The sequence below is a fragment of the Octodon degus genome, unplaced genomic scaffold, assembly GCF_000260255.1.
Source record: "Octodon degus isolate 3935 unplaced genomic scaffold, OctDeg1.0 scaffold00113, whole genome shotgun sequence".
In the NCBI taxonomy this organism is placed as follows: Eukaryota; Metazoa; Chordata; class Mammalia; order Rodentia; family Octodontidae; genus Octodon; species Octodon degus.
This window is the reverse complement of record NW_004524689.1, coordinates 2,726,943-2,740,459: the sequence shown is the minus strand read 5'-3', so window position 1 is coordinate 2,740,459 and position 13,517 is coordinate 2,726,943.

Below are 13,517 nucleotides of genomic sequence, written 5' to 3'. Positions count from 1 at the left end.
CTCCTCTTTTCCTCCTCCTCCTCCTCCTCCTCTTTTTTCAGTTTTCCATTTCATTTTAGTGGCAACAATGCTCAGATGGCCTTCCACACCCAGCACCACGCTGACTTGGTTCAGCTGGGGGTTACCAGTTGACCACCAGCTGTCAGTCCCCACAGTTCCTTAAGATTTTTGCTGCAACCATCACGTCACCTGGAGAGAGGCCAGACCGGCCCACCCCAGGCAGTGTGCCTTCCGCCTCCTTTCCGTGATGCACTTCCCTGGCAAGGATTTCCGGTGCTGGACATCAGGAGAGCTCCGTGAGAGCAAACCTTCCTCGTTCCCATTCTGAGGGGCAAAGCCCCGTCGCTCGCTGCTCAGTAGGAGGGCAACTTTATGTCTGAGTTGTTCTTTATCAAGTAGAGGGATTTCCCTTATATTTCCATTAGTCCAAGATTTTTTTAAAATCATGAGCCAATGCTGGATTCTGTCAGATGTGTTTTCTGCATTGATTAGTATGGTCATGGAAATTTTCTCTGTTCATATATTAATATGATATAGCACATTGATTAATTTTTTCTAAAAATATTGAGCTAGCCTTGAATCCTTAGAGTGAGCCCCATCTGGTCCCAGTGTATAACTTTTCTTATATATAGTTGAATTCTGTGTGCTGACACTGTTTTGTGAAAGATTTGAAAATATCTGTTCATAATGGACAGTAGCCCGTACTTGGTACTGAAGGTTTTTTTGGCACTGCCTTTTTCTGGCTTTCAGTACCAAGATGATACTGGAGGATTAATTGCAAATTGTTCACTTCTACTTACTGGAAGACATTGTATGTAATTGATGTCTTTAAAAAATTTTGGTAAAATTTTCCAGGGAAAGAATCTGGGTAGATTTCTCTTCTTTTCTCTTTTTCGCTCTTTTTCTCTCTTAGCTCACTGTTGCTGTCCCATGAAAAATGAGCGAGGAGTTTTCAGCCAAGAGGGAGCAAACATTTGCAGTGGGAAATGTCCTCCTGCTTCTTCCTGGTGGGTAAGTGCCGGCCACGAGTGGCAGATGAGGGACATGAGTGAGAGCATGTGGGAAACACTAGGAGGTGCTGGAGAGACCAGGAAGCCTAAACCGTGAAGCCAGAGCTTAAGGATCAGCCCAAGAGCGATGCCAGGAAAGACAGTTGTGAGGGAAATAATTTCTTCAGGGATGGATCGAAGAGGACCCTGGAGAGAACTGAAGAAAGCATTAACGGACTGCGAGTTAAAGAATTCAACAGGGCTGGTGAGATGGCTCAGTGGTCTAAAGCACCTACTTAGAACAAGCTTCACAAAGCACAGGGACCGCGGTTCAATCCCCTGGCACCACATGCCAGCCAGCCCGCCCCCTGGTGGGCTGAGCTGGCCACACACACACACACACACACACACAAATTAAAAAAAAAAAAAAAAAGAATTCAACATGAATGTAGTACAGAGACCCAAAGAGGTAGTGAAGACTGGAACTCCATGAGTGGCCTAAGAAAGGGGGAATGGAAAGATACTGAAGGAGATCCAATAAAACAAACTCAAATCTAGAGGCGGTGCACCAAAGCTCCAGAAGGCTTTGGTTCCCTCTGCCCAGTCTCTCTTGATCACCAGAGACTGTTATATGTGTCGTGGCTGTGTCTGGCTGTTCCCGCAAAGCCTCATGTGGCCACAGGGGAGGCTTTCTCACAGGTGACTGGATCTAGAGTGTGTGACGCTGGGGTCAATTCATGACATAATGCTAGGATGAAAGGTGCTGGGGTTGAGGGCCGGAGTGCTACCTGCCCTGAGCGGCCTGTGTAGGAGGGAAGGGGCAGAGACAGCAGCAGTCGCCCCTTGCTGCCTTGCTGCCTTCCACCCACAGCGAGCTGCTGCTCCTCTGTGGTGTCACCCTGCCCTGGATCAGCTGGTGACAGACTTCAGCCTCCACAAACTGTGAGCCAACTGTAACCTTTTTTCCCTTTTCACTTAAAGTGTTGAGTATTTAGGCTCAGCTATGAGGGAAAAGTAACTAAGACAATATAGTTTATGAATAAACAGAAGAGAAAATCTCCAAGTGTCCAAACACAAAGTCTTGACAAAGAAGTGGAAGGGTTGGTTATGCCGATTTCCATATAGAGGCACTGCCACCTCCCTGTGTACCTCAGAAATGTGGAAAACTACTTCACGTTCATTGAAAGTCTTTAAACTCGTAGTAGGAGGTAGAAATGCCAGCCGTCCCTGGCATGCACGCGTATCATATCCCCCTGCACTCCATTAATGCGTGCAATTAAAAGAGTAACAAAGACTTCAGTAGGCTGAGAAAGGAGGGATTAAAATGTAACTACAAAGAAAACAAACTCTTATGTGGAGGAGAAATGAGAAAACTATAATTGTCTCAGGCATTCAGAACCTTTTCATCGCGCTGAAGGTGATAGTAATTGATCCGAACTCTGTTAGGCTAAGTTATGACCCAGGCCTAAAGGCTGAGTGAAAATGTACATGTGTTTCGGGCACAGAAAGACCAAGGGACTCTACAAGGGAGGTTCTCTTATAAGACCAAGTGTACCAATGTGTATAAACACGAAGGTGGGCGGAGGCGCTGAGAGATCAGTCCCAGACGCAGCCGGCAGCTGGGCTCCAGGCTTCCCACGTTGGGGTGTTTGACGGCGGTAAAGCTAAGGTCGGTCCTAGAACCCAGAAGCCCTGCTTCTCCGTTTCAGGCTCTGTCAGAGATTCATGCAGGAAGAAACCAGGCGACGAAGAGCACAGGGCGAACCTCGCAGCACTGTCGGCAAGAGACAAAATCGGGAAATAACAGAACGTCCGTCAGGGGGGGCGGGGGTGTGTGAATTCCTCCTAGTCCTGGAAGTCCCACAGTGGAGCATCACTCAGCCGTCAGGAAAATGCTTTGGGTTTGTGTGCACATGACTGGACACTGCTCAGAAGGCGAGATGGGACTTTAAAGGTAAAGGCAGAATCATATGTCCAAAACATTTATGCTGACACAAATTCCACATAAGGATACTGAAAATATTAATGGCCTAAGCTGTAACCTTACACGTGTGTGTGTGTGTGTGTGTGTGTGTGTGTGTGTGTGTGCACAAGTTATATAAACACTTGGACAGAATGGACATGCACACACACACACATGCATGCACACACACGCACACACGCATGCACAGCTCTTTATATAGTTACTACTGAGTGGTCTTCCCAGGCAGAGGGAGAGAGGAAATTGTCTGAGTTTGCTTCTCGTCACTAGAGTGAAATACACGAGGCTGGATAACTATACAGAGAGGTTTGTGTAGCCCGTAGCTGTGGATGTCTAGGGCATGGGAGTGGTCCTGTCCCCTGGGCCAAGGGAGGTCCTCTCCTGTTACACGAGGACCACTGTGGGACCGCTTCTGACACATCATGCTGCAAGACAGGAAGCCAAATGGAGCTGGGACCGACACTCCCTCCTGGCCTAGCAGACCAAGTCCCCCCACGCCCTCCTCATCCCTTTCAAGGTCTTCTTCCTGCCACGCCCTGCAACACCGGGCCGGTCGGGGACAAGCCATCCCATCACAGCAGAAATGCTACTAGGGAATGGTGTAAAGAGAATTTGACAGCATGGACATTCTTCCATAGTTTCAGTACTGCAGTGTGACATAACAAATGACAGCCCAAAGGCATAGGGTGGCGGTGCTCGCGAGCGGTGGGGTGACTCACTGGCACCAGTAGGCTGACAATCTACCACCGCAATCTTAAAAGAACTGAGATAGTGTTGCATCAACAGAGAGATAAACAAAGGGCAAAAGCCAACCAACAACCTCAGGATGGAAGAAACAGGGAAAGTAGCTGGAGAACAAGGTGGGATAATTTTCCCTATCGTAAATCAAGAATTCTTATAAGGGTAAGGCTTTGAAACAAGGAGCCAAAAGCGCTAACAAGAAAACAAAGGATCAATCAATTTGGTTACATTGAAACTGTGAGTGTTACCAATACAGAGAGTGGAAAGAAGGCAGGGGGCCGATGGCGAGATAGGAGCAGGTGTGATCAATACAGGGTCAGTTCCGAGATGACAGAACTTCTGCCCATCGACCTGGAGAAGACAAACTCCAGCATCTATCACTGGCCTCCTTGACATTGAATGTAAGTTATATAAAATATAGGTGTGCTAGAGAGATGAAATCCAAACGGCCAGTAGACATGTATGAAAATACACAACCTCATTGCAAAAGAGGAAAATAAAGATCAGCCCAGTGTGAGGGGCGCTGTAGCTCACACGTGTGCGATGTGTGAAATGTAAGCATCCAGCAGGATGACGTCACTCCCCGGTGGGAAGGTGATGTCTTCAGACACAGGACCTACTTAGGGGAATTTTCAGAGCGGCGCACTGGCCGTGCCCCGAGCGCCTACCAGCTGGAGAGCCGGCACAGGAATTGCAGTGCCCTTGGGGTGGAAATCGGTGAGCGACCGCCCTGCACAGCAGTGCAGAAGAGTGTCGCCAGTAGACGGCCGGCTAAGGAAGCCAGTCACAGTGCACACGCGCATGCCAGGCCCTTTGCGGGAAAGGCCCACAGCTAAGCTCTGTGGTTGAAGGGTGCGTGCATAGGAGGCGAAGCAATCAATCAAAGCAAGAGAATCAGTGTCAAAAGAAGTCAGGACAGTGGTCACCTCAAAGAGAGGGAGGGGCTGTGGCGGAGGAGGGGGAGGACCAGGGAACCTCTCCACAGCCCTGGCTCAACTTTGGTTCTTGGCCTGGGTGGTGGTTGTGCCACTGCCCTTCCTGCAAGGGTTCTTGAGAAGAAGAGGATGGAAGAGGATGAGGGTAAGGAGGAGCACCAAGGAAGGGACACTAGGAAGAGGCCGATGACCTTGAGGGTGAAGCACTGAAGACAGAGAGGGCTCCATGGAGGGACTGGGTGTCCAGAGGCACAGCTGGGGGCATCTGAGGCCATAGGCCTTGGCTTGCTTCCTGGGCTCACAGAGGCCCTTTCGGCAACAGGCTTTGTCACGGGCAGTGGGCCAGATTTTAGCCCTTTGTGGTGCATCAGAGACATTCAGCCACGGGGACATCAGCTATGATGCTCGGGAAGCTGGAGTTGGAAAGACAGGTGCACCTTGGACCCCAGGAACAGCGGCACAGTGAAGGCTGCGAATGCGCTGGGCTCTGAGACATGGAGAGCCACCCAGACAGTGGAATGGGTGGAGTCAGACTGCGGAGGGCAGCGAGGGTGAGGCAGGGTCCGGGAGGAGAGGTGTCCTTCCTCATCCATCATGAGGTTCACAGCCAGATTAACAAGAGGACAGCTGTCTATTTAATGTAATGTCACTTTAATGTGCTCTGGGAGCTTTCGTAAGGAAACGGAGACTGCGCACACAGGGACGCTCTTTGGATGCTGGCTGTGATGAAAAGCGCGTGGCTGTGGAGAAGTGGGATTGGGCCGTCGTGGAGGGCGTGAGTGGAAACGCATGGAGAAATGCGACTGGGTGCGTGTCTTAATGAAGGCGTGTGCTCACATGACAACAAAGGACAGGGGACCTGGCAAGCCCGGCTGCTCAGATTTCCCCATGTCCCTGTGTCTTCGGAGATAAGGATGCCCTTTTGTACCAGGCCTACAGAGGGTCCCTGTCACATGGGGGTCTTAGGTCCTTCTTCAGGACAAGGCTGGGAAATCCTCCCTTGGTGCCGTGACCCTCCTGCGAGTGCTGGTGTCCAGAGTCCAGTCACGTGGCCTTCCTGGTTGGGGCTGCGTGCCCTGACCACCACAGGCCGGGGCTGAATCAGCCTTTGCCTCTCTGTGTGCACACAGACTGTCAGCAGCCCTGCCCTTCATCTCATGTCTTGGCGCCGGTGGCCCTGCAGAAATCAGGCCCTGGGTGGACCTAAGACGGGCAGCCCAGAGCGCTCCGCCCCAACTCCCCCGAGTGACATCATGTAATTTCCCATCTACCCAGCTGCCTCCGGAGTGCTCCCCCCGGGCGGAGATGGAGATACTCCTGGAAGACTCACTCATTATGTGTGCATTGTTTCAAGCTGTCCCATAATCACGGAACAAATTCATAGCAAGCTGCAAACTAATTGCATTATGTCATGTGAGTAATTGAGAGACAGCAGGGAGGATCTCTCTTCCCCTCAAGGGCCGGACACCTGGGAGAGGCTCCTAACAAGTGTCATTGAAGGAGGGAAGTGACAGTCTTCAAGGACTAGACGGAGCCCATGCACCATCTCGCCTGCTGCTCCAGCGCTACCAGGGGGAGCAGGTGGATCCCAGCAGGGGCTGGCGTCTCGTGCCCAGGGTCCCACAGCTGGTGACAGCAGGGGCAGGATGTGGCCCACAGCTGTCTGAGTCCAGCCCTTCTTCCTGAGCCAGTGCCTTCTGGGACCACCCATGTGTTGGTCATATCTGTTTCCAGTGAACAATGACGCGAATCCCTTGGGCGGCAGCTGCAAGTGTCCCAGGGCAGATGATCTCTTGCATGTTCTCGGAAGTAGCTTCTCTCTAGTGGCTTCTGTTTCCATATTTGCTCCAGGTTAGCAAGCCTAGGTCTCTAAAACAGGTGGCAGCCAGCCCTGTGTCCCCATGGTCATTCTGAGGACACTAAGCCAAGGCAGCAGGAACCAGCCGATCCATAGCAGAGAAAACGCCCCTTCAGTGAGACCCTTTGGGCAGCAGCCTCCTCCTGGAGTCTTCTCTGTATTCCCGCAAAGCTCACCCCGCAGTAGGCATCTGTGCTGCTACCAGGTTCCTCGGCCAGCTCTGGCGACCTCACTAGCCTGCTGAAAACCAAGGCTGCCGGAGGAGCCATGTTCTGTGTGGGCGTTGGCTCCTCGCTCCTCGCCCCTCCACTGGGCTCAAAGTAGGAGAAAGTACTAACTGTGCAGCTGCCAAGGGCTCACACAAGTCGCTTCTTTTAGTCCTCACACACACGGGGTGTGATGGGGAGAGATGCTACCAGGAGGCCCACTTAACAGACAAGGAAACCCCCCTATGCTCCCAACTTCCAGAGGGGAGCCAGCCTCCAGCTCCACCGGCGGAAACACAAGTGCTTCCCTTAGAGCCGCCTGCACAACCTTACTGCGGTCTTCAGTGCTCCTGACCTTCAGGGCAGGCCAAGGCGCAGGAGCAGGCCACGAGCTTCCCAGGGCCACTGAGCCTGGCCACGAGGTGCCTCAGTCTCGGGAAGGGAACAAAGTCGGCTTTCTGTCCCTGCCACCCTCAGCTGGAGTCCGTTCTCCTGAAGGAATGCAGAGGAAGCAGCTCATTAAGAGAACTAAGTGTACTCGTTCCCCTGCTTGATACTGCGGAGGCTAAAGATTTAAATAGGGGAGCGTTGGGGGAACAATGAGAAAAACAAAAGGAGCAGGGATTCTGAAAGCTCCGATTAGCTGAGGCCCCTCTAGCCTCCTGGTGGCTTGCGCAGGAGCTTTGAGTCCTGCTGCCTCCTGCCTTTGGTGCGTTACTGTTATTTCCCATCAGTTACGGAGGCTGACGGCAGGGCAGACAGTGAGAGGAGGCTGGGTTGAAAATGCTTTCAAGGCAAAGGTGCAGCACCCCTTAGAAAGGCAGTGACAGCTCTGGGTGTGGGGCTGCGAGGGCCAGGCAGGGAGGAGCCAGCCCGGAGGGAGAGGCAGGGGCTGTCTGTGGGACAGTCTCCAGCGATAAGGAATGAGGTGACCCAGATGGGTAATGGATACTATTTCTGGCTTTGTTTTTATTTTTTAACTCTAAAAACCAGAGACTACATCACAGATTTCATCCTGGAGTCAGTCTGGGGAACGCATGCACAAGTTTCCAGAGGTCACAGCTGACGAGGTGAGAGGGAAGGAAGCCGGAGCCACCAAGGGCCTTCCGGAAGCAGGAGAAGCTTTCCATCGCATTCAAAGCTTTGATTTATTGCCATATTCAAGAATTAATTATAGCCAGAGGTCCCTGAAATGAAGGAGGAAAGGAAAAAGGAGGAGAGTGACAATGACACATCTGGCAGGACACGCAGCTGCTTCTGCTTACAAAGCTGTCCGCTCGCCTGCTCCCTGCACGGGAGCGAAGGGTTCCCCTAGCTGGCTGTCTCCTGGGGCAGAGCACCAGCAGAGTCCTTAGCTTCCTTCCTTCTCCTGAGTCCTAGGGAGAAGATCCCGTCCTCAGTACAGCCGGCATCTGCGGCCAGGGCACAGCGGTGGTCTCCGGTCCCTGCTCAAGGTAACCTCTGCTGGCTCATTATGTGCCTAATAAGATCTCTGGCCATGGCAGTGAAAAATAGCCTTGTGGAGAAGCCAGCAGGCCAGGCGAGGCCGGGAGGAGGGGCGGGGGAGGGACGGGGCTCAAGGTGAGAAGCGGGGCTTGCTGCTCCAGGCCTCCCCGCACCAAGCTCCAAAGCGCTGCCCCCTCCTCTACCAGCCAGGTGAGGAGGAACGTGGGCTCTGCGCAGCTGGCACACCCCCAGCTCGTGCAGAGCTCACCCCCAAGGTGCAGAGAGCCCTGGGCCTGCAGCTTCAGTGGGGGCCAACCCCTCCTCCCTAGCTCCCGGAAGACGCTCCAGGGGCTTTTAGCACTTTAGGGATTTATTTTTTTTCCCCCAAGAGTGTGAGACTCAGGCAACACTTTTAAAAATTGCCTCTGAGGTGATCAGCAATGAGCGTGACACAGGATGTGTGAGGGGCCCACTGTCTCAGCAGAGACTTGAGCCCAGCCTGGACAACTCAGCAACTCCGTAAGATTCTGTCTCAAAATTAAAAGAAAAAAAGGTAGGGGGAGCTGGGGCTGCAGCTCAGGGCAAAGGACCTAGGCCATAGAAAATTAAAAATCACAAGAATGATATAAGCCAAATTGGAGTCGATTCTGAGTCCTTTGAAAGCCAGGGGCATGGCAGTTAGGGTGGGGCTGGGGACTTGATGGCCACAGAGGTCCTAGCAAGGGATGCAACTGAAGCAGGCTTGCCAGGGCCCGCAGAAACTGGTGGTGGGCCAGCGTAGACCTGACAGCCAGGGCCACACAAGGGCTAGGACATGAGGCCGGCACTGGGAGGTCAGCAGGTGGGGCGCAGGCTCCAGGGCCAGCTGGGAGGAACGATGCATTCGTGTCCCCCTGAACCGGGGCCAAAGGGCCCCAAAGCCAAGTTCTCGGCCACTTGCTCCTTTGTTCCTGGGGAGAACCAAAAATAGGAGGACAGCACACAGCGTCTCTGGAATGAGACCACAGTCTGGAGTAGGTGTGGGGGTGGAGGGTGGCGTGGGAATGCCTGGCATGACTCTGCCCTGCTGTGCCCTGCGCCCTCGCCGGCATCTGCCTGTGGGGAAGTCAGCTTCAACCCTCCCTCCCTCCCTCCCTCCCTTCCCTCCCTTCTTTCTCTCTTCCTGTGGCACTGCCCTGTCCCTCTTCCAGCCTGGGGTGCACACAGAGCCTGGCTTTGTCAGGAGGAGACACAAGGGCAGATCCTGCTGGGGGCCGGGGCAGCCCGAGGCCAGCTGGGCGGAATGTTCCTGGGCCGGAAAGATGTGGCGAGATGGAAGGCACCCAGGCCCGGGTGTCAGAGGGCACTTTAGAAAAGCCCTCAGTCCTGCTAAGCACATACCTGGGAGAGGAGGGCTGGGGGAGGCACAGTTAAGATCGGACCAGAGCAGACCCACCCTCCACATGACAGGAGCTGGGTTCCTGTGACTGGGAGTGGCAGGGGAGTAGCACCCTTGTGGCTCTTTGTAGGAACAGTGGTTGGGAAAGGGGACATTGGGTGACAGTGCACTGGGGCTCAGCGGCTCATGGTCAGGAGACCCAAGCATGCAGGAGGAAAGTGGGAGGACCCGAGGAGCCTGCTGATGCTGGAAGAGCCCCACCCTGCAAGGGACCTGCATGCTGCCCCCTTGTAGGCAGAAGTGGCAGGAGCCCATCAGAAGTCATCACTGAAGCGAGGCCCTGTGACTTGTCTTTCCCCTGTGAACTTCTCTGTTGGTTTGCACACATGGGGATGGCTCCTTGGCCAGACTTTCCTCTGGCTCCCAGGCAGCCCCTTAATCCCAGTTCCAGTCAGAACCCTGCTGGCCCAGCGTGGGCAGAGCCCTCGGAAACCCTGCGGCTCCTTTTAGTCATTTCCATTAGTGATGCATACCTGGCCTCGGGCTGTGATCCCTCCTGCCCAGTCCAGGCAGCTGCAGGTGTCCAGGCTCATGGAACTCTGGCTGACACCACTGCCCCACCACAAGGACCCTGGGTGGCAGGAGTCACAGGCCCAAGTGTGAGGGCAAATTAAAATGCCCTAGGCTGGCTGCCTGTCCAGGCAGAATGGAGACCTCTGAGGGCTCCCTGCCAGCCCTCAGCCACCTGCAGCCCGGGCAGAAGCAGCAGGTACCAAGGACAGCGGGGGCAGGGGAGGAGGGAGAGGAGAGGGAGGGAAAAAGGGAAGGGAAGGAAGAAGAGGAAGAGGAGGAGGGGGAGGGAGAGGAGGAGCAGGAGGGGAGGAAGAGGAGGAAGAATGGGAGGAAGAAGAGGAGGAGCAGGAGGAAGAGGAGGAGAGGAAAGAGAGAGAGGAGAAGAGGGAGGAGGGGGAAGAAGAGGAAGAGGAGAAGGGGTAGGAAGAGGAGGAGAAGGAGAGGAGGAAGAGGAGGAGGAGAGGAGGAAGAGGAGGAGGAGAGGGAGGAAGAGGAGGAGGAGAGGGAGGAAGAGAGGGAGGAGGAGAGGGAGGAGGGGGAAGAAGAAGAAGAGGAGAAGGGGTAGGAAGAGGAGGAGAAGGAGAGGAGGAAGAGGAGGAGGAGAGGGAGGAAGAAGAGGAGGAGCAGGAGGAAGAGGAGGAGAAGAAAGAGAGGGAGGAGAAGAGGGAGAAGGGGGAAGAAGAGGAAGAGGAGAAGGGGTAGGAAGAGGAGGAGAAGGAGAGGAGGAGAGGGAGGAAGAAGAGGAAGAGGAGGAGAAAGAGAGGGAGGAGGAGAGGGAGGAGGGGGAAGAAGAGGAAGAGGAGAAGGGGTAGGAAGAGGAGGAGAAGGAGAGGAGGAAGAGGAGGAGGAGAGGGAGGAAGAAGAGGAGGAGCAGGAGGAAGAGGAGGAGAAAGAGAGGGAGGAGGGGGAAGAAGAGGAGGAGAGGGAAGAAGAGGGAGAGGAAGGGGGAGGGAAAGGCAGGGGGGAGGTATGCGGAGACCTGCCTGCTTGCTGCTGTTATTTTTGCTCCCTTCACACACACACACACACACACACACACACACACACACACACACACACACTCTGCAAAGCGGGTCACCCCTCTCAACCTCTGAAGAGGCAAAGTCAACTACCACGGTGGGCAAAGGGCGAGGGCCATAGGACCAACATTAGAAGCGCTAATTCCGGGAGCCAGGTGGCACGCAGTTGTCTGAACAAGCGTTTGTTGAGCGCATTATCTGATAATTGTTTCCTAATGATACGTCTCTGTACCTGCCGCCCACGCAGTAATTAGCTATGGCGTGTTTAAAACCCTGAGAGAATGTTTTGAGCGTTGAAAGACCGGAAGGCAAATCAACAAGAGCACATTTGTGAAAGGATCAGGAATGCTAACGGAAGACTACCCCGTGGCCCCGTTAAATGCGGGATTTGCACCTCTCTGGGGGCCGGAGACGGGCCGAGGTGCTGGACCACGTCTTCCCTAAAATCTCCGTGCGTCCGTGTTTGTGCACGCCCCACCACCTGGACCTAAAAGTCTACCAGCCGCAATGTAAATATTTAGAAACACCCTTGTGTTAGCTTCTCCTAGATCATTTTATTTTCTTTGATTGTTTATTTTTTTTTTTGGAAAATGTGCTCCTGATCAGCAAGCAGCCTAGAGGCAAAGCCAGCTCAGAAAATCATGGCTTCCATTTAGCCTGCTACCCAGAAAAGAAAATTTTTCAGCCTTTAGTTCTATACATCATTTTTCTTTACAAGTACATGTTTGCATAGGAGCAATTAAAATCCTTTCTATGTTGTTTATGAAAGAAAATGAATTGGTGCTTTTTTATATCAATGTAAATAAAATGAGCTGTAATAACCCCCAATTAGCACATTAAATAAGTCGAAGATTTGTTTTATCATTTCATTGTAGAGGGGAAAAAAGGCAGCGAGAACCTTATATTAGTGACAAAAACAGAACCAGTTGTTTGCCTTGAAGAGCAAAGAAAATCTAATTTAAAACTCTCTGCGAATCTTTGATAATTAATTTCACACCAAATACACCATTAAAAGGCCTATAAAACATCTGATAGTTTACAAAGAAAAAACCAAACCAATGATTTTTCCCCCTAAACAAGAATGTTGACAATAAAATTTTAATATGCATAATGAGAGTGGGAGGGGAACCAAGCCAAAGCAAAAGTTTTGCTGCCTTTCTTCTTTCTAAGTTGCAGACCTCAAGGGTGACTTCGATTTACCAAGGGAGGGGAGGATCGCGATCATCTTGGGACGGAAGCTGGCCCGAAGTAGGGCAATCGCCAGGGGGACGGGCGCGTGCTTGTTCCTGCGCTTCAGCCCGCGTGGTGTGTACACTTGTGAAGACCGTGTGCTACCTGTGTGTGCTGGCATGCTAGGTGTGCTGAGTGTGCATCCGTGTGTGTGTGTGTGTGTGTGTGTGTGTGTGTGTATGTGCCATGTGGCATTTGGAGACGGGCATAAGAAGCAAGATGTAAGTCCGATTTTGTTTGTCTTTGCTTTTGCTTTTTGACTCAGGAGCTCATGTTGTAGCCCAGGCTGGGCTGACACCTGTCACCCTCCTCTCTGCCTCCTGAGAGCTGAGATTCCAGTATGTCCCTCACTCACGCACATCTGAGCTGCGAACTTTCACAGGTAGGCTCTATAGGACTCACTGATCAGACTCAAACCAACCCAAACTCAATGTTCTCCTGAAACAGAACTCATTAGAGTTGGGGACTGAAGGTACCGAGTGTACCGCCGTGCCTGGCCAGACATCGCTGTGGGTGAGAACCAGCATGTGTGAGTCAAACATCAGAGAGAGGTGGCTTCTCTGCCTGAAGCTGGTAAATGAGTTTGGCACCAGATGACACTGTTACGAGGCGCTGTGTCTCACACGCTGGCCTTATCCCGTGAGTGGGTAGAGAAGACATGCCCAGATATACACTCATGCCATGTCCCGTTAAGCTACTTGCCCTTCACCCCAACTGAGACAACTCTAAATGATTTCTGGGGATTGCTTCAAGGCGGAAACCCCTGCAAGACATCCCCGGTGGAGCCTTGCTATTCTCTGCAGCTATCAATGTGGTTGGGGGCCTTGAGTCTCGCCATATATCTCTCTGGGGGACCGAACAGCAGGTTGTAGCCAGAGCCGCGATCTCCTTGCTGGCCCAAGACCACAGAGAGTGTGAGGGGGCTCTTGGCCTCCTCCCAGAGCCTCGTGGGCCCTCATCCAGCAGGCAGCACAGAGCCTGGCTCCCCCTGGAGCCCACTGTCAGGTGAATAGCCCATGTGGAAGAGCCAGCTCAGAGCTGGCCCTGAGAAGACATCGCGTGGAGCTGCTGCTTGACTTCGCAGCTGGTGCTGCAGGGCAGAGCTCTCTGCTGCTCGGCATGGACTGGGCTCGCGCATGGGCAGAGCTCAGCAGCTGGTCA